Raw genomic sequence first — 18,910 nt, forward strand, 5'->3', positions numbered from 1 at the left:
GAAGCTGAGTTAAGCACTGAGTCACAGGTTTTTTTTTTGGATTTTCAAGAGAGAGCAACCAACCTACGTGGTCTCCAGTGCAGCTTGTGTTGCGCAAGGAGAGTGGTTGCGTTGGTGGGCGGACAGATGCGCAGCATCGCCAGGCCGCGGCGGCAGGACAGCGACAGCACCGGCTGGCGGCTGTTAGCAGCTGTCAGGCGGCGCTGTTTGCTCGCGCACAGCTCCGTCAAAGTGGTTATACGTGGCGCGCAGGCCTGGCCCCCTGTGCGTCTGGCTGGGTCGCGCGGCGCAGGCACGCGTGTGCCTGCTAATCACTGCCTGCAGGATGCGGAGAAAACGACGACCGTGTGGCTAAATGGTACCACACGTGCTGGGAACGAACATTAGTTCCTCCCCCCCCCCCAATATATATATATATATATATATATATATATATATATATATATATATATATATATATATATATACACACACTACTGGCTATTAAAATTACTACACCAAGAAGAAATGCAGATCATAAACGGGTGGTGTAGATCTCAAACATCGCCTAATGAGTCTGCAAGTTTCATCAAGGCGATATCCACTTATTTAGCACGACTAGATCTGCACCAGACAACACAAACATATTCTGCAGCTGAATAACAAAGAGCTACAGCAGAAGTTCTTAAGACGCGAGGATGCGTCCGCCAGGTTGAACCCGATAACTTCCGGAGAATGTTGTTCCTTGCAGATACCTTCCGTTTGGTGTTCAAACAATGTATTCTGTAGGTAAATGCTCGATCAAGTGTAACTCCAAGATATTTGGGTGAGAAGCAGTGTTCTAATTGCTTACCTTCCCAGAACACCTGCAATTTCCTTGCTGCATTTCTGTTTCTAAGATGTAACGCACAAATCTGTGTTTTTTCTCGGTTTGGCTTCAGCTGGTCGTCTTGGTAATAGCCACTTGCAATTTCTAGAGCATGGGACAGCTTCTCTTCAACATGTTCAAAAGATCTGCGACTAACAAATATATTTACACTACTGGCCATTAAAATTACTACACCACGAAGATGACGTGCTACAGACGCGAAATTTAACCGACAGCAAGAAGATGCTGTGATATGCAAATGATTATCTTTTCAGAGCATTCACACAAGGTTGGCGCCGGTGGCGGTATCTACAACGTGCTGCCATGAGGAAAGTTTCCAACCGATTTCTCATACACAAACAGCAGTTGACCGGCGTTGCCTGGTGAAACGTTGTTGTGATGCCTCGTATAAGGAGGAGAAATGCGTACCATCACGTTTCCGACTGTGATAAAGGTCGGGTTGTAGCCTATCGCGATTGCGGTTTATCGTATCGCGACATTGCTGCTCGCGTTGGTCGAGATCCAATGACTGTTAGCAGAATATGGAATCGGTGGGTTCAGGAGGGTAATACGGAACGCCGTGCTGGATCCCAACGGTCTAGCAGTCGAGATGACAGGCATCTTATCCGTATGGCTCTAACGGATCGTGCAGCCACGTATCGATCCCTGAGTCAACAGATGGGGACGTTTGCAAGACAACAACCATCTGCACGAACAGTTCGACGACGTTTGCAGCAGCATGGACTATCAGCACGGAGACCGTGGCTGCGGTTAACCCTGGCGCTGCATGACAGACAAGAGCGCCTGCGATGGTGTACTCAACTACGAACATGGGTGCACGAATGCCAAAACGTCATTTTTTCGGATGAATCCAGGTTCTGTTTACAGCATCATGATGGTGGCATCCGTGTTTGGTGGCATCGCAGTGAACGCACATTGGAAGCGCATATGGCTCTGAGCACTATGGGACATAACTTCTGAGGTCATCAGTCCCCTAGAAATTAGAACTACTTAAACCTAACTAACCTAAGGACATCACACACACATCCATGCCCGAGACAGGATTCAAACTTGCGACCGTAGTGGTCGCGCGGTTCCAGACTGTAGCGCCTAGAACCTCTCGGCCACTCCGGCCGGCTGGAAGCGCATATTCGTCATCGCCATACTGGCGTATCACCCTGACGGGATCGTATGAGGTGCCATTGGTTACACATCTCGGTCACCTCTTGTTCCCATTGACGGCTCTTCGGACAGTGGACGTTACATTTCAGATGTGTTACGACCCGTGGCTCTACCCTTCATTCGATCCCTATAGAACCCTACATTTCAGTAAGATAATGCACGACCGTATGTTGCAGGTCCGGTACAGGCCTTTCTGGATACAGAAAATGTTCAACTGCTGCCCTGGCCAGCACATTCTCCAGATCTCTCACCAATTGAAAACGTCTGGTCAATGGTGGCTGAGCAACTGGCCCGTCAAAATGGTTCCAATGGCTCTGAGCACAATGGGACTCAACTGCTGAGGTCATTAGTCCCCTAGAACTTAGAACTAGTTAAACCTAACTAACCTAAGGACATCACAAACATCCATGCCCGAGGCAGGATTCGAACCTGCGACCGTAGCGGTCTTGCGGTTCCAGACTGCAGCGCCTAGAACCGCACGGCCACTTCGGCCGACCTAACTGGCCCGTCACAATACGCCAGTCACCACTCTTGATGAACTGTGGTATCGTGTTGAAGCTGCATGGGCAGCGGTACCTGTACACGCCATCCAAGTTCTGTTTGACTCAGTGCCCGGGCGTATCAAGGCCGTTATTACGGCCAGAGGTGGTTGTTCTGGGTACTGATTTCTCAGGATCTATGCGCCCAAATTGCGTGAAAATGTAATCACATGTCAGTTCAAGTATAATATATTTGTCCAATGAATACCCGTTTATCATCTGCATTTCTTCTTTGTGTAGCAATTTTAATGGCCAGTAGTGTATATTCTTCCATCAGGTAGATACACCCTGTACAGAAATGTCGCACATGGGCGCTCCAACCGGCCTCTTGCGTCGCTTAGACTTTACTCCGGCCCTGCTCGTGTCTGAACGTCATTGTGGGTAGGGTATTTCAGAGCGACGTCAGAGCGGAGGCGAAGGCGTTGCGCGTGCGCGACGCGGCGGCGCTGGTTCCCGAGATGGCCACGTGGTCTGCCCACCTGTCGGCCGCGTATTAGAGCCGTCAGCGGGCGTTAGCGGCCCACTCCGTCCGCAGCCCGCTGACTGATTGCCCGCGTCAGTCGATAGCGGCCAGCCTCCGAGATGACCGGCCCTGCCCGCTGCGACAGGCTGCAAACCTCGCTACCTGCGGGAGCACGATGAGGGTGGTAGTTAACTTTTCGGGCGACGTATACCTTTCCAATAAACCTCGGGTGGGCGTGCGAATACAGCCCGCGATTGGGTTCGATCCGCCCCGCGGAAGAAATTCCTGGGCAATTGTTGGCGAAGCGCTGCTGAATTCTGCAACAGAATTCTTTAAGCCAGCTATTGTAAGCAGCTGTAAGCAAAGAAACGATGTTCACGCTGCGTAAATAAATTTACATACCTGAAGATGAGATGAGCGTAAAATGAATGTACTTTCAAAAACGTGACTTTCGAGGCATAATTCAGTGGTGTGATGTGTCCGGGGAGGGATGCCATTCTTATCGGTTCATTACCCCATACACATTAACGTCAAGGTGTGTGGGAAAGGTTATGAGACTGCCAACACCGAGAATGATATGGCAACGCTGTGCTCTACTTGTGTAGACTGGTGTGTTCGTCCCTTCCAGATGCTCAGAATGAATTTCAGCTTCTTACAGCCGTCACGTGACTTTTGAGAGTGTCGCTTGTGAACTTGTGTTTTTATTGTGTGTTATGAAAATGTTACAGCAGAAATTAGAGCGACGTTATGCAATCAAGTTTTGGGTTAAACTTGGGAATTCCGCGAGTGTGACCTTTGAAGAGTTGAAACAGGCTTATGAGGAACATTCCGTGTCAAGAGCACAAGTTTTTTGCTGGCACAAATAATTTTTGGAAGGCCGAGAACACGCCGAAGATGAACCTCGCTCAGGGAGACCTTAAACTTCAAGAAGCGACAAGAACGTCGAATGTGTGGGTGCTCTCGTGAGATCAAAAATGGTTCAAATGGCTCTGAGCACTATGCGACTCAACATCTGAGGGCATCAGTCCCCTAGTACTTAGAACTACTTAAACGTAACTAACATAAGGACATCACAAACATCCATGCCCGAGGCAGGATTCGAACCTGCGACCGTAGCGGTCGCGCGGTTCCAGACTGAAGCGCCTAGAACCACTCGATCACACCGGCCGGCTCGTGAGATCAGACCGACGTTTAACAATAAAGATGACGGCTGACCTGTTAACTTAAACTGTTTCACCGTGCGTCAAATTTTGACTGAAGATTTGCACATCAAGACAACGCCTCATGTCGCACGGCCACTTCCCTTACGGGATTTTTGACTTAAAGAGGTGTTCCTGTTGTTCTACTGCCCTCCTGATCTGAGTCCTAGTAATCTTTTTCTTTCGCGAAATTGAAAAATGTCGTAAAACGACGTCATTTTGGGACTGCGGAGGGCATTCAAAGCAGTGCGACCGACATGTTATAGGCCTTACCAGTTGAAGCCTTTCATTGCTGCTTTCAAGACTAGGAACGAGTCCGCCGGTGTATAGCTGCCGGTTGGAACTATTTTGAAAGGGACTGTATTGTTGTTTTTTTTTAAACTAAAAAAATCTTTGGTAGGTAAAAAATGAGTCACTTTGCTTTTTCCACACTCCTCATAGATACACATGCGCCAAGAGCACTTTTGGCGTTTCACGTGATATGGCGGCCCTCGAGCTGAATATGCGAAACGGGCGCGCAGGTCACCAAACATTGCTCAAACTTGCTGTAGACAGTAAATACCTTAGCGGAGAGGCGGACTGATTTGGCCGATATTTCAGTTACGAAGCAATCCTCTGGAGGAACTTAGGGTTCGGCCAAACAGCGAGCGGGCAGCATTGTGCGATGTGGCACCGTCCCGAGCAAAACTGAAGGCGGGCGTCCGCCTTACGAGCGCTCTTGCCCACGGCGCTCAGCTGGCGGGTTATGATTTTCGACAGAGATCGCAGGAGGTCAGTGTGAGAAATGTCGGAAGGAGAGGAAAGAGTAACTCATCTTGCTGATTCGAGGCAAGCTTATTCGAAATGGCAGCACATTCATTGCTAATGAGCTAAGACTAAGACGGTGTACAAACTAAATTTTTAATTATTTAATCGTATGGCTAGGGTCCCCCGTGGGGCAGGCCGTTCGCCGGGTGCCGGTCTTTCAATTTGACGCCACTTCGGCGACCTGCAGTCGATGAGGATGACAGGGTGATGATGAGGACAGCACAACACCCAGTCGCTGGATGGAGAAAATTCCCCGATCCACCTGGGAATCGAATCCGGACGCAGATGATTGACAATCCAACACGCTGACCGTTCAGCTACCGGGGTCGGACAACTTTCTAGATAATAGGTTGCTGCCTAAGTTCGTAGCGTTTTTCCATAATTTTAGTGTACACAACAGATACACATCACTGAGACTTTAGTCATCAATAATATATTTTCCTTCACTATTTAGAATATCCTCGATGTGCTGTTGCCTTGAAACGGCATTCTTTCATAATACGGAAGTTACAATAATTGTAGTATGGTGTTTGCTGTCTTTCTTTTTTTTACAAAATATCATACCATTAACGGCGGGTTTTCGAGAGATGCTCAGTTTACTGATGCTTAAAAACGGCAAATACACCGGGTGATCAAAAAGCCAGTATAAATTTGAAAACTGAATAAATCACGGAATAGTGTAGATAGAGAGGTACAAATTGACACACATGCTTGGAACGACGTTGGGTTTTATTAGAACCCAAAAAATACGAAAGTTCAAAAAATGTCCGACAGATGGCGCTTCATCTGATCAGAATAGAAATAATTTGCATAACAAAGTAAGACAAAGCAAAGATGATGTTCTTTACAGGAAATGCTCAATATGTCCACCATCATTCCTCAACAATAGCTGTAGTCGAGGAATAATGCTGTGAATAGCACTGTAAAGCATGTCCGGAGTTATGGTAAGGCATTGGCGTCGGATGTTACCTTTCAGCATCCCTAGAGATGTCGTTCGATCACGATACACTTGCGACTCCAGGCAACCACAAAGCCAATAATCGCACGGACTGAGGTCTGGGGACCTGGGAGGCCAAGCATGACTAAAGTGGCGGCTGAGCACACAATCATCACCAAACGACGCGCGCAAGAGATCTTTCACGCGTCTAACAATATGGCGTGGAGCGCTATCCTGCATAAACATCGTACGTTCCAGCAGGTGTTTATTATCCAGGCTGGGGATGATGCGATTCTGTAACATATCGGCGTACCTCTCACCCGGCACGGTAGCAGTTTTGCTGTCCAGCGCCGTCTGTCGGACATTTTGTGAACTTTGTTTTTGTTCCAATAAGACCCCATGTCATTCCAAGCATGTGTGTCAATTTTTACCTCCCTATCTACATTATTCCGTGCTTTATTAAGTTTTCAAATTTATACTGACTTTTTGATCATCCGGTACGTATGGGCTTCAACTGAAAGCCAATGTGGCATCCCGCGATTTTGTACTGGAGAAAGATGCTGTGCGTGTGACGTAGGTGGCGTTCTTCCATCTCACTTGCCAACGCTCAAACGCACGTTCAGAATATCTGACATGCTAGATCAGGGGTCTCCAAACTACGGCCTGCGGGCCGAAACCGGCCCGCGAGCGCCGGCAAACCGGCCCGCGTTAGCTGGCCGGACATCCCCGGTATCCGGCCCGCCAAATATTTGAGGTGCTACCTACACTGCCAACAACTGAGTTTCGAGGCCTATCGCGACCAATACACCGCGACATTGTCGGAGCTCTATCTTCACAAAGCGGAAGGTCATGGTTAAACTTGTGGCTATCCACAATAAACAGACAGACCATTCTCCGTGCGATAGTGAAAAAAAAGAACAGTTAACAGATTAGTTTGGCGAAAACATTTTAAGTAAAAAAATTCTTTGCATTTTATTCTACTCACGAGTCTGGCGCAAGTCTTTCAAATGGACGCCACTTCGGCGACTGGGTGTTGTGTGCTGTCCTTAGGTTAGTTAGGTTTAAGTAGTTCTAAGTTCTAGGGGACTGATGACCATAGATGTTAAGTCCCATAGTGCTCAGAGCCATTTTTTGAACTTTGGCGACTAGCCTTAGTAATCAATCATTATGGAAGGTGCTTCTTAAGCGAGGTTGTACTTTCTTTTGATTACTTTGTAAAATACATACGGTCCACCAATCAAAATTATGTAATTAAATAAAAATCGTAGTTCGTTTCAGTGCTAGCTGTTCTCACAACCTTAGATTTTTGCGATTTCATCTTTCCTTTCGCCTTACATTACGGTGATCATGGAGTGCTGCGGTGCTTTAATCCCACTAGGTAGATCTTGGCCCTTACGACTTCGTCGAGGAGTCAGTGTGGCCAGCGGACTAAAACGTTTGGAGACCCCTGTGCTAGATATTGCTCTCCACGTCCGGAAAATCTTCCACAGTGATTTCTCCGCGCTATGACGCTGGAAACTCGGTACGCTCAACACTCAACGTTCGAATGCACGGTCCGTGTGAGAGACTACTGTGCAATTTTTTGTGCGTCACGTGTGACAGTTGCCGGCTAGAAGTTGGGAGCAGAGAGCGATGTGATAACAAAGTTGTAGGTCGTGGTGAGGCGCTCGCCGGTAAGGAGTGGAGCCGTGGGGCGGGCGGCGCGGCGGCGCGGTGAACGTGCCTCGTCACGACGCAATTTCCGGCTGAGCGACGTTGACGTTTGACACGGCCCGACCGGCTGTCAGGCGCCCGGCTCACCTCCCAGCCGCGACAAGGTCGACCGCCGCCGCCGCCTCAGCCGCCGCCACCCGGCAATTACAACGCCAGCGCCTTCCCCCTCCCCCATCTCGTCACCGTCTGCTCCTTCCTCGCGGCAACACTGTTTCCACACTGGCCTCTGCTCTGCGTATTCACTCCGGCCTCAAATTTCCACAGTACTCGCCTGCCTTCGGAGGATCTCACGGGACATTACGGAAACACCGCTTGTCCTCGTGGCTCGCCAGTGGTACGGTTTGCCGGTAAAGAGAGAGCAGCCGAGTGCTCACTAGAGCCCTGCAAGCTCGTGGCCAGCACGTGTTTTCCGTGTGCGACAGAGAGCGCAAAGATATTTCGCGAACGTCGGCGGAAGTCGCCGAATGTGACCGATGCTTCTACGCCTAATAACACAAGCGAGTGAGCGCTTGGCTATGGCTACGCGGATCTCACGCGAGTGTCCACGACCACGCGGTTTAAACGCGCCCGCACTCACGCGTACATCTGTAGGCTGCATATTTGCAGCGCGTGCATGCGCGATGCGCTTCCCTTACCATTTGAGTTGGACCACATTTATTCAAATGACGATTGACGAAAGCAGATCAAAAATTATTTTTCCTTAATCATGATCAATAAATAAAAACATTTATTTGCCATCTGTGAATAAAAAACGTAACGAAAAGCAGATAAATTTGAAATCTAGTGACATTTACTGCTTCACTCTTTGTCATTTATTAAATAAATGCACATTTTGCGGAATGGCCGAGCGGTTCTAGGCGCTACACTCTGGAACCGCGCGAACGCTACGTCGCAGGTTCGAATCCTGCCTCAGGCATGGATGTGAGTGATAGGTTAGTTCGGTTCAAGTAGTCCTAAGTTCTAGGGGACTCATGATCTTAGAAGTTAAGTCCCATAGTGCTCAGAGCTATTTGAACCATTTGCATATTTTGTTGCTTTTAAATTAGTTTTCCAAACAACTGTTTTTTCCTCAAACATATCATCAGAAGGTTTATTTGAGCTGCGAAGATTAACCATTGTGACACACTAAAGAACATATTTTGTACACATGTAAAGAGCAAACTGACGCCTTAAATCTTCTGAAATCATCTTTATTCTTAATAATGATGTGAGATTTTCAAATCACAATCGTCTTCTACAAAAACTGAGGAACAATCATTTTCGCTGTCTTTTTTGCAGTCAATTCGTTACGATTCCACATTACCTTCACCTTCCAAATCATGTTGAAAATAAATTCCCTTCTTACAAAATAACGTGATTTGAAACTCATTACCCTATTTCTTCGACTGTACTTCGGCTATTATATGTCTGTAGTTTGTTGTACACCTCTCTCTCTCGTGGACAACAAGGCAGCCGGCCGGAGTGGCCGAAGGGTTCTAGGCGCTACAGTCTGGAACCACGCGACCGCTAAGGTCGCAGGTTCGAATCCTGCCTCGGGCATGGATGTATGTGATGCCTTAGGTTAGTTAGGTTTAAGTAGTTCTACGTTCTAGGGGACTGATGACCTTAGAGGTTAAGTCCCATAGTGCTCAGAGCCATGTGAACAACAGTGCAGGTGAGTTTTTAAATCATGGATAAAGCATTGCTGCGGTAATTGTCGTTGGCGTAGAAAGGCAGAAAAAGCCTGCCATTCGTCTCTTGACACTTTCTTGATAAAAAAAAGTCGCCTGTACAGCAATGTTATGAACTCTTTTGAGTATCCAAAGCCAGTGTCTCTGCCGGCCGGTGTGGCCGTGCGGTTCTAGGTGCTTCAGTCTGGAACCGTGAGACCGCTACAGTCGCAGGTTCGAATCCTGCCTCGGGCATGGATGTCTGTGATGTCCTTAGGTTAGTTAGGTTTAAGTAGTTCTAAGTTCTAGGGGACTGATGACCACAGATGTTAAGTCCCATAGTGCTCAGAGCCATTTGAACCATTTGAACCAGTGTCTCTTGTGGAAATTTTCAATCTCAGAGCTCTGCATACACAAACATCGCATTGAAATACTGTTCCATTCCATCTTCTAATGGAAAACTTAGAGTCAATCCTAAGAGTTTTCGATTTTCGAGTGGCTTTATACATTCAACAGAATTTAGTAAACGTTTTAGACGCCTTTAGATTAAAAGCCTGGTGATGTTAGTAATGGCTGAGTTCTTCCTTGGTTCACTCATACTGCAACACTGCAACCACAAACGAACTGCGTAATTATATCAAGGAGACTACCATAGGCGATAGTATTAGCATTCTAAGGATGATGTTGGCGATCTTTATCGGCTGCTTTCTCATCGTTGGCTACGCATCTAATGTACTTACGTAAGGTAGCAGGGGTACAGGAAGAGGTACTTGGCAGTGTAACTGCTAATGCCATTCGCGTGTAGTTTTGTTTTGTGTGAAGTGGCAATCGAATGCTGATTGTCAACGACTCTACTTGATGAATGTCAGATAGACAGTATTGGTTCAAATGGTTCAGAGCACTATGGGACTTAACATCTATGGTCATCAGACCCCTAGAACTTAGAACTACTTAAACCTAACTAACCTAAGAACAGCACACAACACCCAGTCATCACGAGGCAGAGATAATCCCTGACCCCGCCGGGAATCGAACCCGGGAACCCGGGCGTGAGAAGCGAGAACGCGACCGCACGACCACGAGCTGCGGACGGTATTGGTGTTCTCCATAAAAACATGGGAAATCGATAGCCAGAGAAAATTCTAATTCTGAATGCATTACAATGCTTTCCAGACCCATGTTGTGACTAAGCTGTATAGAGTGCATGTTCCCTATCTGTGTGGGAGGGTGACGCGACTGTTGCCGGGCACTCAATGAATGAGAGGCCACGTAGTACTGAGTGAAACTGCATGATACCGAGTGTGGAAACGCGGGCCGCATGCGATTGATGGACAGTGAGCGCTACTCAAACGGTTTCACCGCGCAGATGCGGTGCTCTAGACTCCCCATTCTCCCTACTCAGCTACGTCATGAGGTGCACCCAAAGCCTATTTCCCAGTGTTACACCGGCCTTTTTTGCAGCGTGCCTTTTCAGTGAGTGACAATACAGTGCTCAGACACGCCCCCTCACTGACTCTTTTTTTGCATCTCTTGCAGCGGGACTGCAGTGGCGAAGGTGGTTATTCAGGCCTTCGACAGGTGATCACATTAATGCGACTGGTTGTTTTCTAAGTGCCAAGTAACATCCAAAACTATTGTTCTACTTCAGAAACGGTGATTTTATTGCGCACAGCATGTCTCGATCTCAACAATCAACTTTTTAACAACTGAGATCATGGAGACCACCAGAACTATATTCCACTTGAAATAATCATGATGGACCAGTAGGAAATATACCCACTACACCAGCCCCCGGGAAATGTACCGGATTCCGTGTCAACGGATGTTGTGGAACCAAGGGTATCGTGAAAAGGAGAAATGCCGGAGCTTCTCGAAACCTCTCTGCAAACACCACATTGGCACAATTTAACGCACATACGCTGGTCGAATTTGGCAAACTTAAACAGGTTACAGGTACAATAGAAAAATTTCGGATCAAAATGCTCGCAATACTAGAGACACAAACAACTAGAAACGCAAACAACTTCAACAGAAGAGAACTACAGAATATCCGAAGGGAAATGTGATGTCAGAGGGGGGACTCCGATAATGTTTGGCGTTGGATTTGCACTACACAAATCAGTCACAGGACGACATCTTGGATCTAAATTGAGTATCGGAAAAAATCTCCGCAATAACCCTCGAATCAGGGAACAAAAACTCCGCAATCATTAAAGAAGACGCACAAAAAAAAAAACGATCACAACAAAAAAAAAAAAAACGCGTGGCAGTCATTTTTCGTTGCTCAATAAGCGAATGGACTTGGGCAGAAAACCACTAGTTTTGATATTGCTACGAGCTATTCTTCACCACACACAGGACAATGGTTTGAGTTATGTATACATACACTCCTGGAAATGGAAAAAAGAACACATTGACACCGGTGTGTCAGACCCACCATACTTGCTCCGGACACTGCGAGAGGGCTGTACAAGCAATGATCACACGCACGGCACAGCGGACACACCAGGAACCGCGGTGTTGGCCGTCGAATGGCGCTAGCTGCGCAGCATTTGTGCACCGCCGCCGTCAGTGTCAGCCAGTTTGCCGTGGCATACGGAGCTCCATCGCAGTCTTTAACACTGGTAGCATGCCGCGACAGCGTGGACGTGAACCGTATGTGCAGTTGACGGACTTTGAGCGAGGGCGTATAGTGGGCATGCGGGAGACCGGGTGGACGTACCGCCGAATTGCTCAACACGTGGGGCGTGAGGTCTCCACAGTACATCGATGTTGTCGCCAGTGGTCGGCGGAAGGTGCACGTGCCCGTCGACCTGGGACCGGACCGCAGCGACGCACGGATGCACGCCAAGACCGTTGGATCCTACGCAGTGCCGTAGGGGACCGCACCGCCACTTCCCAGCAAATTATGGACACTGTTGCTCCTGGGGTATCGGCGAGGACCATTCGCAACCGTCTCCATGAAGCTGGGCTACGGTACGGTCCCGCACACCGTTAGGCCGTCTTCCGCTCACGCCCCAACATCGTGCAGCCCGCCTCCAGTGGTGTCGCGACAGGCGTGAATGGAGGGACGAATGGAGACGTGTCGTCTTCAGCGATGAGAGTCGCTTCTGCCTTGGTGCCAATGATGGTCGTATGCGTGTTTGGCGCCGTGCAGGTGAGCGCCACAATCAGGACTGCATACGACCGAGGCACACAGGGCCAACACCCGGCATCATGGTGTGGGGAGCGATCTGCTACACTGGCCGTACACCACTGGTGATCGTCGAGGGGACACTGAATAGTGCACGGTACATCCAAACCGTCATCGAACACATCGTTCTACCATTCCTAGACCGACAAGGGAACTTGCTGTTCCAACAGAGACAATGCACGTCCGCATGTATCCCGTGCCACCCAACGTGCTCTAGAAGGTGTAAGTCAACTACCCTGGCCAGCAAGATCTCCGGATCTGTCCCCCATTGAGCATGTTTGGGACTGGATGAAGCGTCGTCTCACGCGGTCTGCACGTCCAGCACGAACGCTGGTCCAACTGAGGCGCCAGGTGGAAATGGCATGGCAAGCCGTTCCACAGGACTACATCCAGCATCTCTACGATCGTCTCCATGGGAGAATAGCAGCCTGCATTGCTGCGAAATGTGGATATAAACTGTACTAGTGCCGACATTGTGCATGCTCTGTTGCCTGTGTCTATGTGCCTGTGGTTCTGTCAGTGTGATCATGTGATGTATCTGACCCCAGGAATGTGTCAATAAAGTTTCCCCTTCCTGGGACAATGAATTCACGGTGTTCTTATTTCAATTTCCAGGAGTGTATATGCAGAAGCCCAGCTTACTCGACTATTACGATACCTCACGTTTATTGCTTATTAGTTACTTATTCGAGCACCTATACATATAAATACATATATACATAAATACATAAATACATATAAATTTGGTGTAATGAACCCCAACTGGATCTTCATTTCTACTTCACTGGACCTGGAATGAGAAATATCTGTCGTTTGAACCGCAATTTCTTCTGACAGAATTACCATTAAATGTGGTGGAAATGTGTGTGGACAATGGTGCCGACTGTTCCTTTATTCATTCAGCGATATACTTCCTTACAAGCATTAAAATTTCTACCGTTTTAATCGTCTGGTTCAACATTGTAGATACGTGCCAGTTACTAGAGTTCTAGATACCTGTACAGTTTCGTTGGATTTTACGGTCAAAATCTGCACGACAGATTGGGAAAAAATACTTGTTACAGATGATGCGTTAAACCAGTACACGATCTCAACCCCTTTTTAGTTAATGGCTCCACGGTTGTGCTGTTGGCAGCTGACACAAATGAAAAAAAGTGATAACGTTGTCATTCGTATCAGTCTACCGTAACAAAAGCGTGGCTTGCACATGGACAGTATTTTAATATTTTTCGTGATGTCGACTCGACAGCGCGAAGCCTAGAATTATGGAAGTCTCTCTTCATCCGTTGTGGCACTGGTCGAATTGCTACGTCCTCGTCTGTCTCTATCGCGCAGCAACTACTACACCCGTTTACGCCATCTCTGTTATCTGAAACCGAGTAAAGTGCTGTCCTTGTTGTCCAAGATTTTTAATATCCGGTGAGTATGAAATATTTTGGCAAATTTTCGGTCGCTATGATATATTGTTATTCAACATGAGCGACATAGAATTGCTCAACGAATGGCAACATGAGACATTAGGAGGAAGAGATTAGTCATCGCAGAGATTCTTACAAAATGTCAAGAGCAGAAAATGAGTCAAGAGATACGAGGGTATTGGTACTTCCAACAGAAAAGATATGTGTGGCAATGATCACGACGCCAAAATTTCAGAAATTCGGACTCAGCAAATTGAGACACAGTTAGTTATAGCCCACAGTTTAACGCGTACTCGTACCCAAGGTGCATACGGCGTATGAACGAAGCAGTCGTCACGGTAATTCAGGATTTATCTCAGCATTTGCCTGAAATGGTTTGAGAATATCTCGAAAAACCTAAATCACTATAACCCCACCATGCTTCCCTAACCTTCCTTCCATCTCAGTGTTACTCCAACTTAGCATGTTGCTTGTGACAAAGCCAACTTCTTACGTACTCACCATTACTTAACACTTAACTACATCTGTATATCAATTTAGTTTATAACTTCACTTTTTAATTCCAGAGCCTTGCCGTCAGTTCTGTTTTTTATTATTTGATAAGCTGACGCAAATTGTCAATGCGTTGCCTTGCGCCTGGGACACTTGACTGCCAGCCAATCGGGGCTACAGGCATCAGCTGTCAGACGTCAGCAGGGAATGCAGTCTGGGCTGTCTCCGGCTCGATTATCGAAGCGAAGGTCGCACGGACGCCCTTCTATTGCTTGATTTACGGCGAGCAAACGCCTTCATAGACGGCTGGCTGCGCTGACTGATAACTTACGCAGATTGCTGATTAATCCCCCAGGATCTGGGAACTGCAAGCGGCAGACTCGCCACACCTAAATCAGTCAGATTACATTTAAATACCACCTAAAACCAGCAGTGGGAAGTCTTATGATTAACATACGCTGGCATGATGCCTATGAAATTGCGAAAGTGTTGGCAGTCGCGGTGACGCCGCACCCGAGTGATTCGTTATTGTCATTCCGGCTTTACTGGCAACTGTCAGTGATCTCACTGTTCAGAGAATTCTATGTAACCGGTTGTTTCACATAGGCTTCTGCGTGCGCAGCTCTCGGCAGTCCGGAGACGTACAGCGGGCTTGCAACGTTGTTGGTAAAAAGTATCAGTGAGGAATGATTGCAAGAAGGGAGTCATCAAATATTTTCATTCGCTTTCTTAGACATCCAGTTTTCTATTGAAATTTAAAACAATAAACATTTGAAGATTTTAACGAGCTGAGAAAGGCAATGAACATGCTCTAAGTGAGCTGATGTCCAAAAGCTTTGAACTGATTAAAATGTATTATAGCACTATACGATAGTGACAGCTGCAAAAAGAAAATTGCAACACCTATAAACAATACCTTATGTTCAGACTGCCCACAGCTCGTGGTCGTGCGGTAGCGTTCTCGCTTCCCGCGCCCGGGGTCAGGGATTTTCTCTGCCTCGTGATGACTGGGTGTTGTGTGCTGTCCTTAGGTTAGTAGTTCTAAGTTGTAGGGGACTGATGACCATAGATGTTAAGTCCCATAGTTCTCAGAGCCATTTGAACCATTTTTTTATGTTCAGACTATTATAACAACCTTCTATCTCTCTCTCTCTCTCTCTTTCTCTCTCTCTCTCTCTCTCTCAAAACCTACAGGGTGCTACCAGTGACCTCGAATCATAAAATTTTCCTAGAAGCAAGGTTTCGCAGTACAAGAGAAGGAAAAAATCTGATTTGTAATCATATCACACTAAAATATATTTTTTGTCCTTTTATATCCATCCGTCTCTCTGTCCAACTGTTAAGAACTCTTTTTCTCAGAAAGAGGATGGCGTATCAAGCTCAGATTTATGTCACATACAAAAGTCTATTGTGCCTCAGTGGTGTAAAAAATTTAAGCATCTAAGTAAATCCAGTCAAAAAATTAGTTTATTTATGCCACTTAATTTGATACTCGCAAACTCACTCATCAAAACCTGTAGGGTACTTCCCGTTGACCTAAGCACTCCGTCTTCAGGCCACAAGTGGCCCATCGGGACCATCCGACCGCCGTGTCATCCTCAGATGAAGATGCGAATAGGAGGGGCGTGTGGTCAGCACAACACTCTCCCGGTCGTTATGATGGTTTTCTTTGAGCGGCGCCGCTGCTATTCGTTCGAGTAGCTCCTTAGTTGGCATCACGAGGTTGAGTGGACCCCGAAAAATGGCAACAGCGCATGGCGGCCCGGATGGTCACACATCCAAGTGCCGGCCACAACAGACAGCGCTTAACTTTATTGATCAGACAGGAACCGGTGTATCCACTGCGGCAAGGCCGTTGCCTCCCATTGACCTGGAATTACGAAATTCGGCTAGAAGCAAGGTTTCATAGTGCAAGTAAAGTAAAAAAATCTGAAACCTGTTAAATTGTAGTTATATCACATAAAAATCTTATTTTGCTTTTTGAACAACAATGCATGTTTTAGTAAGTAAATGAGAAATGTTTTGTTAAATCTTCTCTCTCTACTTTTTTTTTTCATCAGTCTACCGGTTTGATGCGGCCCGCCACGCATTCCTTTCCTGTGCTAACCTCTTCATCTCAGAGTAGCACTTGCAACCTACGTCCTCAATTATTTGCTTGACGTATTCCAATCTCTGTGTTTCTCTACAGTTTTTGCCCTCTACAGCTCCCTCTAGTACCATGGAAGTCATTCCCTCATGTCTTAGCAGATGTCCTATCATCCTGTCCCTTCTCCTTATCAGTGATTTCCACATATTCCTTTCCTCTCCGATTCTGCATAGAACCTCCTCATTCCTTACCTTATCAGTCCACCTAATTTTCAACATTCGTCTATAGCACCACATCTCAAATGCTTCGATTCTCTTCTGTCCCGGTTTTCCCACAGTCCATGTTTCACTAGCATACAATGCTGTACTCCAGACGCACATCCTCAGAAATATCTTCATCAAATTAAGGCCGGTATTTGATATTAGTAGACTTCTCTTGGCCAGAAATGCCTTTTTTTTGCCATAGCGAGTCTGCTTTTGATGTCCTTCTTGCTCTGTCCGTCATTGGTTACTTTACTGCCTAGGTAGCAGAATTCCTTAACTTCACTGACTTCGTGACCATCAATCGTGATGTTAAGTTCCTCTCTGTTCTCATTTCTACTACTTCTCATTACCTTCGTCTTTCTCCCATTTACTCTCAAACCATACTGTGTACTCATTAGACTGTTCATTCTGTTCAGCAGATCATTTAATTCTTCTTCACTTGCACTCAGGATAGCAATGTCATCAGCGAATCGTATCATTGATATCCTTTCACCTTGTATTTTAATTCCACTCCTGAACCTTTCTTTTATTTCCATCATTGCTTCCTCGATGTACAGATTGAAGAGTAGGGGCGAAAGGCCTTGTCTTACACCCTTCTTAATACGAGCACTTCGTTCTTGATCGTCCACTCTTATTATTCCCTCTTGGTTGTTGTACATATTGTATATGACCCGTCTATCCCTATAGCTTACCCCTACTTTTTTCAGAATCTCGAACAGCTTGCGCCATTTTATATTGTCGAACGCTTTTTCCAGGTCGACAAATCCTATGAAAGTGTCTTGATTTTTCTTTAGCCTTGCTTCCATTATTAGCCGTAACGTCAGAATTGCCTCTCTCGTCCCTTTACTTTTCCTAAAGCCAAACTGATCTTCACCTAGCGCATTCTCAATTTTCTTTTCCATTCTTCTGTATATTATTTTTGTAAGCAGCTTTGATACATGAGCTGTTAAGCTGATTGTGCGATAATTCTCGCACTTGTCAGCTCTTGCCGTCTTCGGAATTGTGTGGATGATGCTTTTCCGAAAGTCAGATGGTATGTCGCCAGACTCATATATTCTACACACCAACGTGAATAGTCGTTTTGTTGCCACTTCCGCCAATGATTTTAGAAATTCTGATGGAATGTTATCTACCCCTTCTGCCTTATTTGACCGTAAGTCCTCCAAAGCTCTTTTAAATTCCGATTCTAATACTGGATCCCCTATCTCTTCTAAATCGACTCCTGTTTCTTCTTCTATCACATCAGACAAATCTTCACCCTCATAGAGGCTTTCAATGTATTCTTTCCACCGATCTGCTCTCTCCTCTGCATTTAACAGTGGAATTCCCGTTGCACTCTTAATGTTACCACCGTTGCTTTTAATGTCACCAAAGGTTGTTTTGACTTTCCTGTATGCTGAGTCTGTCCTTCCGACAATCATACTTTTTCGATGTCTTCACACTTTTCCTGCAGCCATTTCGTCTTAGCTTCCCTGCACTTCCTGGCCGCAAGGGGCCCAATGACAGGGCTTGCTTTGCATTGCCTCCACGTTTACCCGACCTAACGCGATGTTATTTTTTCCTTTGGGGGCTTCATCAAGGATAGTGTGTACGTGCCTCCGCTACCAGCAGACCTCCCTGAATTAAGAAACCAGATTGAAGCAGCTGTTGCTACAAACACTGAAACACACTTATCAACGTTTGGGAAGAACTCGGCTATAGACTTGGTGTGTGCCGTGTGACAAATGCAGCTCACACTGAACATTTATAAGGTTCTTGGTGAAACTGTTTGAGTTGTTCTTTCATTTGACATATCGTTTATAACTGTAAGTTTAATATAATAAATATTATAAAGCGATAAAACTCCGATATTTATTTATAAACACCCAGTATTTTGAATTGAAACACATGTCCGAAAACGTACCGTTTTCGTGCTACAATCGTTTGAAAACGTGTTTGCTAGGTAGATGTGGAACAACGTAGTCACGGTGGGGGATGCTTACGTCGGATCACCTGCTGTCATTTGAGGTCTGTTGTACCTCTATGACCTGACTCGAGTCTTATTCGCGCGTCTGTGAGTGTCAGGGCATCACGGTTGATTCACGCTTGCAGAATACACCGGCATGATCATTCTGTGTGGCGA

This window comes from Schistocerca piceifrons, chromosome 1 (assembly GCF_021461385.2).
Source record: "Schistocerca piceifrons isolate TAMUIC-IGC-003096 chromosome 1, iqSchPice1.1, whole genome shotgun sequence".
Lineage (NCBI taxonomy): Eukaryota > Metazoa > Arthropoda > Insecta > Orthoptera > Acrididae > Schistocerca > Schistocerca piceifrons.